The sequence below is a fragment of the Daphnia pulex genome, chromosome 3, assembly GCF_021134715.1.
Source record: "Daphnia pulex isolate KAP4 chromosome 3, ASM2113471v1".
In the NCBI taxonomy this organism is placed as follows: Eukaryota; Metazoa; Arthropoda; class Branchiopoda; order Diplostraca; family Daphniidae; genus Daphnia; species Daphnia pulex.
In genome coordinates, this window is record NC_060019.1 from 7663182 (window position 1) to 7679953 (window position 16772).

General features: G+C 42.9%; 1 protein-coding gene across 6 annotated transcripts in view; it reads left to right on the plus strand.

Moving 5' to 3' along the window:
- The first annotated feature begins 11635 nt into the window (after positions 1-11635).
- The window catches only part of LOC124190482 (sodium channel protein para-like), a 39601-nt gene continuing 34464 nt past the window's right edge, over positions 11636-16772 (plus strand). For 4 of the 6 annotated variants that reach the window (XM_046583150.1, XM_046583149.1, XM_046583151.1 and 1 more), the window contains exon 1: positions 11638-12264. The gene's annotated coding sequence lies outside the window, so the exon portion shown is untranslated. Of the gene's footprint in view, positions 12265-16772 lie in introns of all 6 variants that reach the window. The other 2 variants (XM_046583153.1, XM_046583152.1) reach the window with 2 other exon arrangements.

Genomic DNA, 16772 nt, shown 5'->3' on the forward strand with positions numbered 1-16772 from the left:
GGGAAAAAAATTAAATCACTCTGAATCAAAATAGAACATCAATCAAATCAATTGTTACTAAAAAATCTTCGCAACTTAAAATGAATCAATGAAAAAGGTCTAGCAAGAAGAAAACTAACAAGGCAACAATGAGATGGACTGGCAAAAATGTCAACAGGGGAGAAAAATATAAAAAAAATAGCGAAGCAAGCACGGAAATTTGTTAAATTTTAAAATTTACGACAGCTGTGAAGTGAAAACAACATTTGTAAAAAATGAACTTCATGGTTAAAACCAAGAGGAATATGTTCAAGAAATAATAAATACGGGAATCGGCCAACTAACTTATAATTAACCAAACGGCAATGTGTGAATTTCACTCATGTTGATTTGAGCTAGGCAAAGTATATAAAGGGTCACAGTGAAATATTAATTAAACCGGTTTATTTCCTTATAACAAGTATTCCTGTTTCGAAGGGTTCTATTTGCCTGTCTTCAGCAAAAAGAAATTAAACTGGCAAAAGGAAAATGTCAAGGAGACGATAAGATTTACGGACAAGATGTAAAAAGTGGTGGAGAAATAATTCAATCACTCTAATACAAAATGAAAAAATTCAGCAACTCCAAAATTGCAACATCAACGACTCTGCAAAAAAAAAACTAACTAACTCCAGCGTGACTCGAGCCCACGGGGGTGGGGGCCCTGGAGGGGCACCCCCGCGGCCGCGAGAGGAGTGCTGGAGATCCTCGCGGCTTAAGAGTGGAGCCCGCGCCAAAAGTCGCAACAACGACCACTCCATAAATAAAAACCTATAACTGCCACTAACTTTGGTTAGGTTAGGTAAGGTTAGGTAATGTTAGGTAAAGTTAGGTTAGGTTAGGTTAGGTTACCAAGTGCTCCGGAACAACAATCACGGCTTCGCCGTGAACAGCAAATTTAGGATCATCACGGCGAAGCCGTGAATTTCACATTCTGTATCATCACGGCGAAGCCGTGAAATTCTTATTTGGGATCAAAGTCTTTACAACTTAAAACGAATAAAAGAAAAAAATGGATCAAAAAACGAAAAGGGTTTAGCAAAAAGAAAATTAACTGGCAACAAGGCGACAATGAGTTTGACAGGGAAGATGTCAACAACGGGAAAAAATTTAATTCACTCTGAATAAAAATAAAACATCAATAAAAAAACTTGCAAATAAAAAATCACCGCAACTTAAATTGAATAAATGAAAAAAGTGACCAAAAAACAAAAAAGGTCTTGCAAATAGGCAACAAATTAGATTGACGGGCAAGATGTCAACAGGGGAGAAAAAAATATAAAAAAATGGCGAAGCAAGCACGGAAATTTGTTAATTTAAAAAATTTACGAGAGCTGTGAAGTGAAAACGACATTTGTAAAAAATGAATTTCATGGTTAAAACCAAGAGGAATATGTTAATGAAATAATAAATACGAGAATCGGCCAACTAACTTATAATTAACCATATGGCAATGTGTGAATTTTACTCATGTTGATTTGAGCTAGGCAAAGTATATAAAAGGTAACGGTGATTTTTACAGTAATAGGCTCCCTATGACGTAGAAACAAGGCCGCTTTGATTGTTATAAAAAGTAGTCCTTTTTTGGGGTTTCATCTGCCTGTTCCCCGTCTGCCGTCAATAGCAAAAATAAATTTAACTGGCAATAGGAGAATGACAAGGAGACGATAAGATTAACAGGCAAGATGTAAAATGGGTGGGGAAATAATTCTATCACTCTGATTCAAAATGAAAAAAAAAATGCAGCAACTCAAAAATTGCATCATCAAACAACCTGTAAAAAAAAAACTAACTGCTACTAACTATGCTGATACAAGCGGAAGCGGAACGGATGGCCGCGAGAGGAGTGCTCGAGATCCTCGCGGCTAAAGAGTGGAGCCCGCTCCAAAAATTGCAACATCGACCACTCCATAAATAAAAACAAATAACTGCCACTAACTTTGGTAAGGTCAGGTTAGGTTAGGTTAGGTTAGGTTAGGTTAGGTTAGGTTAGGTTAGGTTAGGTTAGGTTAGGTTAGGTTAGGTTAGGTTAGGTTAGGTTAAGTTAGGTTAGGTTACCAAGTAGCTCCCGAACAACAATCACCAGCAAATTTAGGATCATCACGGCGAAGCCGTGAAATTCACATTCGGTATCATCACGGCGAAGCCGTGAAATTCTTATTCGGGATCATCACGGCGGAGCCGTGAAATTCAAAATCGCGATCAGCACGGCTTAGCCATGAAAATCACATTCGGGATCAGCACGGCGAAGCCGTGAAAATAGGTAAAAAGTTAGGTTAGGATAAGTTATGGGTTTTTTTCGATGTAATCTCGAACGACTCGAAAAGCAAAAGTCAAACGCTTACGAAAAACACGAATCCACGTTTTCTTGGAAAATCATAAACGCACCAAATTCTTATGTTTCCGTTATGTTAGCTTTTAACTGGCACAAGATTACTATTCTATAATCGGTTACTAACCTATTCAATAAGTAATCTCATAGAGAATGAGATGAAGCCCAAGTTTTAAAAATATTTCAATCACTCTGAATACAAAATACCAAATACTAAAAACACGAATCCACGTGTTTCCGTTCTGTTAGCTTACACCTGGCACAAGTTACTAGTATATATTATATAATCTAGCGAGTCAGCTCCTCTTTTCTTCGCTTGTATACGGCGCTGCTGCTGTTGTGTGCTGCCTCTCTCGTTTTTCTCTCAATAGTCGACACAGAGCGTCCCAGCCAAAGCGCAGCAACTCTTGTGTATTGCCTACAAAATAATGTTAAGTACACAGCACATACAGAGAGAGACACACAGCACAGCACAATATAAAAAGGAAAAGAAACTAACGTCTAAAGAAAAAGAAAATAGAAGAAAGAAGAAGAAAAAAAAGAACTCAAGTTGCTTGTGCTGGGCGGCAGGAGCCTCATAGCAGCATCAGCAGCAGCCCAGCAGTATACTATAAATCGATAAATATATATATCTGTCTCCGGGTTTCTCTCTCTGCTCCACACTCGTCGTCGATACAAAGGCGATCAACTCGACGGCCATCAACTCGAAACGATGACGCAAAGCACAGCAGCAGCAGCAGCAGCAGCGAGTGTATCAAAACACAGTAGAGCCACTCTCCAGCTCTCTCTTTAGTATATAGAGGGGCCGAGGCTAATAGGCACAACCAAAACTCCCGCGTTATTCCCGTAGGTTGCGAACGCTATTGAACGTGACATCGTCAATCAGCTCTGCATTATTATCGCACACACAGAGAGCCTATACATATATAGTGTACATACAGGCTTGTGTGCTGCTGGCCTGGCTCCTAAATAGACTATGGGAGAGAGTAGTACGTGAACTGCCACTAGTACTGCACTGTCTCTGTATAGACTTTTTTACAGAGCTGCTGCCGCTGGCCTCCTGCTGCCTAATATATAGACTGCCTCAGCCGAAATGTCGATCGACGGCTCTCGCTCCTTGCCGAGTCCCTAATCTGTTCCTCCTTTCATTCAATTACGCACTTTGAAGAGAAACGCGCTATGGCGGAGAGAGTGTCGTTGATCGTTCAACGGCGCCTTGTATCAAGACAGCAGCGCGTCGGCTTTATACATCAGCAGCATCAGCAGCAGTACAGCCGTGTATTTATATACATATTGACAAATTGAATGGACTGCGCCGTTCTATATAAATACGCGCCGAGAAAACGAAGAGAGAGAGAGAGTAGAAAGGAAAGGCAGTGCTGCGCTGTCAAATAATCCCATCTAGCTCCTGACAAACTGGCTGATATTATTATAAACTCTCCCAAGATTTCAATTTGAATATTCTTGTATCAAAAGAGTATATATAGAGCTAGAGATATACGCGTATTTCTTTTTTGTATGTGTGTGTCGGACTGGCAAGTTTTGGGCCCGTGTAAAGGTTTTTATGTGCCATATACAGTATATAGTAGCAGCAGACAGACACAGCACAAAAAGAGGAGGAATAATCTTGTCCGAGTAAGTTTTCCTGTTGCGGACAGGTTGCGGACAATGTCCTTTTCAAAATAGGACCAAAGAAAAAGAGGAGATATATATGTGTAGCCATGCAGCCGCCCGTCATATATACTATATCTAGTGTGGACTAGTGTGGACAGCGGGACACACAGCACACAGGCCAGCCCAGCACACAAAAAAAAGAACCATAGGGAAGTATAGCTTTAGTATATTATACAGAGAAAAGAAAAAGAGGCTATATAATATCCGCGCCACACAGAGTCACGCATTTGCGCTGGCCGCGGAATAATGTCATGGTATATAATATCGAGTGAGACTTGTGAAATAAAGAGAGAGAAAAAAAAGTTTAATCTTTTTTGCTCTCTATAATGCACATACATTTGACGCTGGTTCCATATATATGTGGCTGATATGTTAGATTTATATGCAGCGTTGAGAGCATAAATAATTTATATTCCTAAATAAATTTAATAGATATAATATAGGTGATATATTCGTCGTTCATTCTCTCTATTATAATACGACTAATCCAGCGCTATATGCTTGGATATCGTTTTCGGTTGCCGGGACTTGCAGAGTTTTGCCAACAACCACTGCTGTGCATATAGGAGCCAAAAGCACTATTGTAGGAGGCCTAAATGTGTATATATGTCTATAATATACATAGCGCCTGGCTGGGCTGTTATGTAGAGTTCTGTGTTGCGAGCTTGTTTTACTGAGCTCTGTGCTGCTGAATGTAGTAGCAGCAGCAGCAGCTATATAGCTGTATATAGTAGTATAGCGAAAGGTCGACATTCGATAAATCAATAGAGGAGCTACAGCTATAGCGCTATATAGCATAGTCTAGGAGCCAGAGCAGCTCACAGGAGCTATACAGCCGTGCTGCAATATATATACGTGTATATACTATGCTACTGCTCTCTCTATATAAGTCGAGAGAAAGGCACACACACACAGCAAGTGGTCAACTGTGCATGCGGTCGACGTGCTGCAATGGCTGCACTGAATGCGGCAAAACCCCCGTGAACGCTATTATACTATACCGACCATCCGACCCCCCGTTGGTCAGCACCACCACACAGCAGAGCACTGCCGTTATTTAAGAACCATCAGTCCATCATTTTCCAAAGCTCCCCTCTTCCTTATGTATGTTATATGTACTACAGCAGCAACGACTATATTTTTATTATTAAATTCAAGTTGATTGAAAAGGGGGGAAACAAAACAATCTATAATTAAAATCAACCAGGTGATGTAATATAAAAGGATTGAAGAATGTGTTCGATCGATTAACAGTTAATCAATGTTGATAGATTACAAGTTGACTAGGAGTTATACAACGAATGACGACAACATTGACGAGGGCTTCTGGGGACGATTGAATAATTTCGTAGGCAGCTGTGTATAAGGCTCCTGACTCTGTGTGTGTGTGCCGATGTATATTAGGCTAAACGGCTGCTGCTCCTTACATATATATATACAATAAGAGTCGAAAGGCCACAGGAGCCAGGAGCAGTCCAGATGAAGATCGATGGCCCAGCACATTATATAGCCTATTCGGCATGTGCTGCTGTATACAGTATAGACGGGATAGGCACGAGAGAGAGAGGCTATATGGCTTATATAGACTATATAGCCATACTCGTATAGCCACTCCATTTGCACACACAACTGGCCTCTTAAAAGGGTGGCCCTCTTTAGCTCTTTACATATATATATATATATTCTTTAGACATATTCTTTCTTCGTTTAGACTGTGCTGTGCCATATAGTCCTGTCTCTCGACTCTATAAGCGGCGGCCCTATATAGCCTCCAATCAAGTCTATATTCTATATACCGTATGGAGGAGAAATAGGAGCCATATACACAGAGTCGCTCTAGCGCCGATGCAATATATAAACGCCCAGGAGCCCGGGTGTGTATAGGCATATATGCATCTATTGTTGTGCTGCTGCTGTAGGCTGTAGGCTGCTGTATACATCGAATAAGGAATAAGCGAAGAAGACGAAAAGAAAAAGTTGGCTCCTCACTCCCTTCTATTTATTCTCTCGTTTATATGCTCTCCATTTTTTTGGCCCCTCAACCTTTTGATGCCGCTTTGTTATGTATAAGACAGATGGGGAATATAGAAAGGAGAGCCAAGGAGAAACACGGTGGCGGAACGGAGAGGAGCTAGCTCTCTCTCTCTAGTTGAGCAACAATGAGAGAATCGCCAGCAGAAAATTTAGATTACAACAGGAGCGACAGGACTCGACAAAACTGAGAGAAACTTATAGGAAACACACCCAAAAACACAAGGAGCTAGAAAATATAGGACAAGGACGAAATGGATCGAGAGAAAAGGAGAAACACTAGAGGAAGGAGCCCCCAAACAAGGAGGTGGGAGTATAATGTAGGGCAAAGGGGGTGGATGAGAAAGGAGCCCAATCGATGGTGGCGCACGAGCACAGCTCACTCTGCTGTGTGTCCTGTAGATATACAACAAGGAGCAGCTCCCGCTCTGCTGCTGTGTGTCTTATATTCCAACCCGGTGCTCCTGTTTGGCTGGTCCAGCAGCCCCATTTGCTGCTCCTGCTGGCCCTCCCGTTAGCAAGTTTTCCAGGCATTAAGATGGGATATAGGAGCTATTACATAGACAAGCGGAGAGCGAGAGGGAGGTGCCGAAAAGAAGAGATTCATAAAGTCAGCGCTGCTGTCTTTTCTTCGCATGTGCCGCAAAAGAGGAGCTATCTAGTCTATAGCTCCTGGATGTAGGCCTAGATGTATATATACAGGAGCTATAGAAAGGCTCCAATGTATAACTCGCCCGCTGACAAACTCATCTGTCTCGGCTGATGCCTCTGGCTTTTCTTTCATCGCGCTCCTTATATATATATTAGGAGCCTACACGACGCCTCCTTCTATTTAGTCACCCGTGTGTAACATCTCTCTCTCCCGCCAGCAGCAGCAGGAGCAGCCTCGATGGCAAAAGGATCCTTATATACTTCACAAGGAGCGCGGTAGGTATGCAATAAGGAGTCGCCATCAAACCCTTGAAAACAAGGAGCGAAAAAAAAAAGTTGCTGCCGAATAGAGAAATGCGATATTGAGACATTCTTAATGGCCGACTGAATACAATTCAATTGCTGCTCTGACGTAATATCTAACTGAATAGCTACGCCCATTCTTTAGCCGATTCGTTTGCGGCTGCTCTGCTCTGCTCTGTGTAACTAATTCGGCTATAAACTCTCGACGGCTTTTTTTTCTTATTTCTCCCCCTCGTTCATTCCCGGGGCTCCTGACGACCGTCTCCAATTAAAACTGCCAAGAGCCACAACCATCCAAGCGAGGGAGCTTTATAGCGAAAAATACATATTATAAGACATGGTGCTGCTGCTGGGGGACGACGACGACGACGATGTCTATATATCTATTTCATTCTCTCCTTTTTTTTTCCCATTGTGGTAGGGTCTACACTATACAACCGCCGCGCCAGTTATAATACAAATAAAAATAGAGGAGCACAGCACAGCACAGCACGGCACTAGACTGCTGCTGCTGCTGCCATGGCAGAACATTTTTGCTTTGACGACGTCATGATTTATTTGTCATCATAAAGAGAAGGCGCAGAGTGAGACAGTGAGCGAGAGACGAGAGAAACGAGAGAGAGCTATATAGAATTCTCTTTAGCTCCTTTTTTCTTCCTTCTTCTTCCTTCTTCTCTGCTGTGCTGTGCTCCATCTCGGTGCGGATTATACCCATGGCTCCTAGCTCCTTTGCTGGGGAGGGAAAAAGCCAACAAAAAAACAAGGAGCCGCCGCCGAGTCTAAAGAGAGCGAAAGCAAATCGCGTGATGCCAAGCTGCACGCAGCCATTAGTTCCATGTGCAGTATTAAATGTAATACGTAGATATATATACTACTCTCTCGTCTAGCTAACAGTGCCAGTATAGTCACTAGCTCCGATAGACTATAGCTCGGCTGGGCAGCCATAGAATAAATGTAGCCCAGCTATATAGACGACACAGCTGTGCTGGCGAGACTGGCGACGGCTAGCACATGCAAAGGGGGGAAGAGCGAGAGAAAAGAGATTGAAATCCAAAAGAAATATATACTAAAAAAAAAAGAGTATAATATAACCGCGCCACGATCAACGGAATGAAATAATGAACATTGAAAATTCAATTGATTTATAGAGAATGAATTTATCTAAAAAATTTAAGGGGTTCCTAATAATATTAGAATTTCATCCACACATTTCATTTGCATTTATTATTGCAACTCCTTTTGAAATATTGTGCTAGCTTCTGCTGCTGATAGTAGTAGTACCGTAGTAGTAGTAGTAATGTTTTATATATCCCGCCAACCGCCAAAGTTTTGTGATGATGATCGCGTGAGTAAGACATTGCTGAGACTGGACTGCTGACACCGTCACCGGTCCGCTTGATTTCTAGCCACCGTGGCAGACATGTACTAGACTCCATCATATAAAATGAAATGGAATAATAAAATATTTGATCAAATCTAGCATATTATTATTATTATTATTATATATATATATTTTAGAGCTCATCACAGAGTCCAGAGTCTCCGCATTTGGCGCATGCACTGCCGCATCGGCCCTTAAGGCTCCCACATGTCCGCTGCTGTGCTGTGTGGTATCCGCCGCGAATAATAAGGCGGCCCGGCAAACACACGGTTCAGCAAAGCGCATATGCTGTGGTACTATATATATAAGACACAATATATAAATATTATTATTGTATACGCGCCGTCAACATGTGTAATATTCCAACGGCGATGGAGGGGAGAAGAGGGGGACGTATTAGCCCGTCGGGCCGCCTCGTCTTTCGCTCTATCCCTGCGCCCGCGCGCGCTAATGAACCTTTAACTCGTTTATAATGTTTCGGTGGTTCTATAGATATATATATGTATGTATAGTATGGCCGGGTCGGTATAAGAAAGTCATCCGCCATCACCACCAGTGAACCGCATCCAGCAGTTGCTTTTTCTGCTGTGTATTACATTATTACATGTACACAGCTATATACCAGAGCAACGGCGAGCGCTGCTGCGCTTTGTAAAGGCCGAATTATCTGCTGGACAAGCTGCTGCTGCTTTTCTTCTTTTCTTTCTCATATAGCGCGGTGCATGTGACGGGTTTTCTGGTGCGAGCGACATTTAGACGTCACCGAAGATGATGACGAGCCGACCGGCCGGAGCCAATGTCCTTTTCTGATATAGCAAAGGTCACACACACATATAGATATAGATATAGAAAAGGAGATATATAATAGACCTTCTTCTTTTATATTTTCTTCTTCTCATTCTTTTCTCGTTGGGCTCCGCAAAGATTTTTCGCATCCGGATGAATCAACGCGTCCAATCTTCAAGTCTCTTTTCCACATCTATGCGGCGATATTCTTTTTCCAAGGAAAGAAGAAGAAGAAGAGTATTATTTAGGCCAGCACATATATATATATCCTCCTTTATGGCTGCTGCATGTCAATCCATAAATGTGTAGGGCTCTAGAAATATTTTTTGAAAGAAAAGAAATGTAATAATAATACGTAATAATATCAAAATGGCCGGCCATCAGCAGCTATATCATCATCGCCCTTTGCCGTTGGGGCTTCCGTCATCAGTCTGATGCTCAGCAGCATCATTCGTACTATATTATTATTGTTATTCGCCTCTATTATTTCCAAGTTACAGCGAAATAATAAGATAATATACACAGGCTTTTCTATATTCTCTCTCTCTCTCTCAAATGTATAGGGGATCTATAAATTATTGAAGATATAATATAGACTAGGCGGAAGTGGGGATGCGCTGCGGATATATTCAATGAGACGAAATACATGAATCCCCGCGTCTCTTATAAATAAGATCGGACGGAGGGAAGAGATGATCACCTTCGCAACCCTTTTTCTTTTATTACATTTCCCTTCATCTCCGGATACTATTCCTCGTCTACTTCCTTTTCGCCTATATTTGAAGGCAGCAGCCTATAGAAGAAGAGGCCCATCGTGGTAGATATATATAAGATGGTTCTTTTTGGGAGGGGAAAAAGAAGAAAGGGGAATGAGTTTTAAGAGGTTCGATATAAAATCCCGTGTTTATAGAGAGAAGAAGCCAAATAATAAACGAAGACGCCAGCGTAAAAACTCGATGATGTCGAAATTGATAGAGAGAGAGAGAACCTATATAAAATTTTTCGACGAGCTACAGGATATATCTCCTATATATATGTAATCTCCCCCGCGTTCTTTTTCTCTAGTTTCAATCGACTATTTATAGACCCACTGCTGCCACTGCCGCTGCCGCTGCTGTGGTGTGCTTCTTGTTGCTGCTGGTAGTGTTATTGCCACTGCTTGGGAGATGTGGGGTAGAATATAAGATGCCGCTGGCTGGTTGGTTGGCTGCTGCTGTGTGTGACCGATATCACACAAGAGAAACGAATCGATATTACACAACGACTTTGTGTCGATTGCAAAACAGGAAAAGCGCGCCCGTCCTGATTGACAGACTCCAACAAGGAACAAGGAGCCATTAAGGAGCTCGTCGTCATCAACGACGACTTTGTTTAAAGACAACACAGCATACACATCCAGCAGCCAGACAATTTAAAGGGCATCCAATTATCCCTAGCTGCCATGACGTCATTCCGGCTCTAAATAATATAAGACGTAAATAGCCATCAAGTCGATATCCTACTATTGTAATTCCATCGTTCAAATAGCCCAGTTGTTATTTAAATATCCTTTCGGAATTCATTATTCTTTTGTGTATATAGTTGTCGTGTATATAAATATATTCGCAATTGGATGATGTTGACGGCGCATGCGTTCATCACACGCCCTTTTCTCTTTCTGTGATGCTCCCAATTTTCTTTGTGCCCAGCGTGTGGAACATTCCGTCTCTCTCTGCTGAACTCCAGCTCCTGTATTATAGTGGTAACCTACAGATATCTCCACGTGCATTGGCGTCGAGCTTATATTTCCAGGAGAAAATGACACAAGGAGCGAGAAGGAAATGTAGTATGTAGGTATAGCCAGCAGCAGTTGAATCAACGCTTTTGTGTGTCTATAGTAGATATATATACTATGCACACACATGTATAACAGCGAGTCCAGTAGTTTGACTGTACGCCTGTAGGCTGGCTGCGAGGGACGTCCAGGAGCAGCCCAGATCATAGAGTTGCCTTTACTCTTGACCTCCTAGTTTTTCTTTCCTATTCAGGAGCCATATACAGACACAGTGGCCAGTTCACAGCAGCTCACAAAGAGTTATAGAGTGAGCGATTCGACCAGCACACCATCGTCTATCCATTCTTTTGTACAGTATAGCTCTGCTGACGATATTACGTAGCTCCTGACTTTTGGGCTCCTCGAGCAAATCGAAATGTTATTTTTTTTTTGTTTATTTTATTTCCTATTTTATATAATTGCGTTCAATTATACAGACCTGCATAATTCACCATTTGTCTATAAAAATCTGAATTTGATGCTGGACCGATATTTATTTATTCCGTCTGTCCGTATGTTGCGGCCTCTATGTGTATATATGTAGGGTCCTCTCATCGTCGAGTGAAGTGTGTGTGTGTGTGTGTGTAGGTGTGCAGCAGCAGTAGCAGCAGTGCCGTGCAGTGTGTGTGTGTGTGTGTGCTGTGCTGTGTGTTTGCGCGTCGGCTCCTGCGTGGCCCGTCTTTCTTCATGTAAAAGGCCACAGTAGATCAGAAACTGCCAGCGGACGTGTACGTCTCTTCTCATTCGGCGATCAACTGCTGGCCACTGCAGAGATCCATCCCACCCCCCCTCGATCCCCCCCTTCTTTTTTAAGCCGTATACTATAGGACCTGGACGGAAACAATATCAAGTTCAATCGAAATCTAATAGTTTAAACTCTGCGGAAATCGACTTTTGATTTGATGTAGGGGGGAATTATTCTCGGCATTTGTTCGTTGTTCGAAAAAAAAGAAAGAAAATAAGTGATCGTGCTGTTGTATATTGTTGCTGTTGTTTCTCGTGCTAAGTGTCAGTGTTTGGTTCATCCGCACCGAAAAGGAAAGAAAGAAGAATATCTTTCGTCGTTTTTATATTATTATTATTATTTTTGGCTTGGTGTCCAAAGTGTCGTCTGCGTGGTGGTGGTTTGTTTCAAGGTGTTCGCCAAAATAACAGGGGAAATACTGATGGTCCTAGTTGATCAATCAGCCCTGCCGAGAGAATATTCTAACCAACATCAGCCGCCCAGGATTGATCGGCCCAGGAGCTTAGCCCATCACAACTCTTCGCTCAATGGTGCGTTCCTTTTTTCATTGATAAATAACTATAAATCGGTTCATTTAACACACCCCGCTATGACTTATTTTTGAATGAATTATAATCTATAAGTCTAGCATATCGCAATAGATTCTTTGATTGACAAGTTGGACAAGACATTCGCTGTCCAATATAGGAAGCCAAAAAAAAAAGAGATAAAATAAGAAAAAGAAAAAAGAAAGTTTTCTTTTGATTCGGTTGCTGGGGGTATTATAGATCGTCTCTCTCTCTCTCTATAGTATATCTAACTGTATAAGTTGCAACAGTGTCCTGTCTCGGGAAGAAACTCCCCCTCTTTGGCTATACACAGCAGCAGCAGCCTATCAAACAAAAGAAAAGAAAAAACGACTCCCAGCAGAAAGGAAATGGAAAAGAAGTACAAGAATATAAGGATCGCGCTATACCGCTGCTGCTGCTGCTGCAGTTGTGAGCTGTGTATAGAGACTCACGGTGGGGGCTAGAAAACAAAACATCAAATAACACACAAAGGGCTGTCACCAGCTGCTGCATGTTGAAGCTGCTGTGCTGCTGCTGCCGGCCGTGGCTGTGTACTTGTACACAGTCTAGTTACACCATCCATTGGGCTGTGCGGATCTATACTACTCTTTCTGGTTAGATTTGTGTGTGTAGCTCTTATTAGACTGCTGCTGCTACTGCTGTTGCGGCTATATAGACTCACTCGCTCGCTGCTGTGCCTGCACACGAAGCTTATTCATCATTCATTCTCCTTTCGTCCCTTGTATAGACTATATATATATCGTTGTCCTTTCTCCTCTTTTTGGCCAGTTCACTTTTGAGTCTTGTCTTGTTTCGTTTGTTATGATTGCGTGCTGGCCGATTGGATACTGCGCAATCCTCCCGCTGCTGGGCTGTGTCCCTCGCAGTACAGACCACCCAGTCACCACACCGACCATACCACAGCACAACGTCGTGGCTATTTGAGAAAAGACCCTTCGATAAATACTAGAGACTTTTGGATTGTACCAGATGTAACTTTCATTTCCAAGTAGACGACGAAAAATGTATCTAAAACCGCCTCAGTAGCCTAATCTCAAATCCAAACATTTCAAAAAAAAAAATCTGCTGCGTATTTCTGATATATTGGTGCATTGCTCACTTATATAATATGAGACACAAAAAAAAAGGGCCGAAAAGTTTCTTTTTTTTTTTTATTTGGGTTGGGACGCGGGGTGTATGTACGTTGGTACGCGCTTGTTTGTTTATTGTGTGGGAGAGAGCTATAGCTAGCTGCATGGAGAGCTATATAGCTCTGCTGGACGACACATTTCGTCTCCATTCGAACAGCGGGAGACGCGCAATTGAGACGAGACAAACTCGGCCCGCCCGTTCAGGAATGTCCGTTGATGTTATTTTCTTGTTTCTCTCTTCTTTCTCGGCTCTTTTAGATCTGTTGTATGTCTTCTGATATTACGACTCTGTGAGAGCTATATAGCTGTTCAGCTGGACATATTATACACGCTCATCCGCACAGCAGGTTTCTATCTAATAGAACATCATCTATTACATATCGATTGGTGTTATAGATCACGAGATATTCTATGTTCAACCTGCTGCGTATGAGATTCAATCTTCTATTTGATCACATATACAAGGTGGCTGGGCTGCCCGGCTATTGTGTGATGTGGAACTGTTGTTTCGGCACGCGCATTTCACCGGTGCAAGAAGTTTGGCTGCTGGGAACGGACGAATCATAATAATCATAATAATAATATTAGAATAACGCTCTCACAGCAGCTCGAGCGGACATATAGCGCACAATGAAATTCCAGCACAGTCCAGCCCGCGCTGCGCCCGCTCTTCAACACGGATGTATAGAAACACAAGGAATAATAAGAGGGGGGCCAGCAAGCATATGCAGTTCAGCCATATAGCATAGCACACACAGCAGCAACCACGCCCCATTGTTGGACGCCGATGAGAGTGTGTTGTGTTGTGCTGTGTGTGCGATTATATAAACCCCGGCCGGCTTTGAGATAAATATATTTCCTTCCTTCCTCTTACGTCTTATGTCTGTGTGTGTACGATGTAGAGAGTTTGGGCTCTGTTGTTTTCACTGGTCCCCTTTTGCTCCGCGTGCTTTTGATGTGTCCAACCGGAGGTTTCCAACCCCCCTCACCTCACCGACAAGCCGCAGAAGTTGCCGGGCCTCTCCGGTTGGTTGCGCACCGCATAGTCACGCGGGAGAGAGAGAGAAAAAAAAAAGGGAGGGGGAGGGGGGGCCGCGGGGTTTTTTGGGACGGGTGTCAGGGATCGTTAACGAGACTCTCATTATTTATTCTCACCATTTAGCCCTCCACATCCGTCTACATATTATCCATCCGCTCTCTTTCTCCTGGATGCGTATAGACCATCGCCTCTTCATCCTAAGTAATCGATAGTCTATATAGAGTGAAGGAGGAGGTGTCTATAGACACGTCATCAGCGCCCCGTCTGTGCTTGTCTTTGATGAGGTGAAAAACGGCGTCCTGATTTCATTATGAAATTTGAAATAAAAAAATAAAGGAATATAGGAAAATAAATTTCTAAGCACATTCGCCCAACAATAGCTAAGCTATACCATAGGCTTGTTGCGGCTGTTATATGCAGACCAATAGAACAAGCGCGAGAGAGAGAGAGTCATCCAGTCTGATGCTGCTGTCATCACATCCGGTGTCACAAAAGAAAAACTCTCCTGCGCGCTGCAACACTCGACAAACTCTTTAGACGCTGCTGTAAATAGTTGAGACTGATGGCCGCCCATCCAGCAGCCAACTCGCCAAATTATTTGCTTTTTGTGTAGTATATGTATTTACATTTTGGCGCAGGACAGCAGCAAAAGCGGATGAGACATTTCATTGATTTATTTGTTGATTCTCTCTCTCGTCCACTTCCTTTGCACAGCAATTGGCCAGCGCAAGGAATAACGGACACATTCCAGGGACTCTGTTGATGTGGGCTATTTAGATCATTTCATACCAATTGATTGTGTGCACAATCAAAAGACTGGATTCTCTTGACTCTTCTGGCTCGATTGTTGGAAAGAGGAGAGCTAATTGTTCATTTAATTGGGCTAATAGTTTCCACTTGATTCACTCCGCCCACGCGCATAATATACACCGGCAGGCCCGGCTGCTGGTGGCTTTTTAAATGGCTGGGATATGTGTGGTATCAATTCGTGATTCACGCTATGTAGGCAACACTGGTTAGAGTATTATATATACGTACGTATATATTTAGTATAGATAAATTTCAGTTGGGTTGGTTTTGATATGCTGCTGTGCTCTAGACTCAGCACGCGCCCTTGGGTGTTGTTTTATTTCTCTTTGCCCATTTCTTTCCTTCTTCTTCATCTTCTTCTTATTTAAACATTTTTTATTTTGTTTTTTTTGTTTTGTCTTTTGTGTTGTTGTTCTTATATATTCTGTGTATATCCCGCTGCGAATCTCCCATACATAGCCAGATCCATATTCGCTCTCTCGCTCTCACTCTCTCGTCTCTTATATATACACAGCAGAGTCGTCTTAAAAGGCTGGCTAGGGTTACCATAGTAACCTGACTTGTGTCCCTATTGATCCGCGGCGCGCGGGACTGTGTGCGATGCGCCTCGTCGTCGCTCGTCGTTGCCGCCACCGCCGCACGAAAAGAGAAAAGAAAAAAAAACGCCATGCTCGGCTTCTCTGCTGCTGCTGCTGCGATGCTCGTCGGCACCGCTCCTGAATGCACAGCAGACGGCCAACTTGCTCGCGTGCGTTCCTCTCCCGCACGCAGGCTCACGAATAATGCAAACGCGTACATGTACAGCTAACCCTCTCTTGAAAAAAGAAGAAGGCGGATCGGATTTAAAAAAAAAGGGGGTCGAAGAGGAGGAAGAAATTGAAGAACGAAGAGGAGCAAGTTTTGATTTTTTTATTTTCCTTTTTTTCTCGTTTGATCTCCGCGCTTCATTCCATCTCTCTTCATTTATATAAGCTATCCTCTCTTTTTTTTTCTTCTCCCGCTCGTCGTCTATATAGATGTAATTTGCTCGCTAAGTTCCCTCTCTCCCATCCCCAACCCCAGCTCTTCTTTTTTGCAGGATTTGTGGGCGTAGGCGTCATGTTAGATATGAGGCAGGCGGCTGTGGGAGAAGATGTGTGTGGCTAAGGCAGCGGAGAGGCGAAACTTGGTTCTTCATTTCATTCCATCCGCTCTCTCGATCCCTTTTTCGCTCCTTGGGTTCCGGAAATTTGTTGGTCCGTTTACATCTTTTATAGGAGAGGGGAGGAGAAGTCAACGCGCTCCTTCATTCAGCAGCAGCAGCAGCAGCAACAGCGTGAAACTCATTCAACTTGTGCTGCTGCTGCAGCCGAAATTCAAAAGTTATTGGCGCATTGAAGGGAGGGCCGGCTGATATGCAATCTAGATTGATAGTCCCGTTTATGTATAGCTAGAGAGAAGAGGTGGTTGGCCGGCGCTGTGTAGATAGCTGGCCGGTTTTCTTTTGTTTG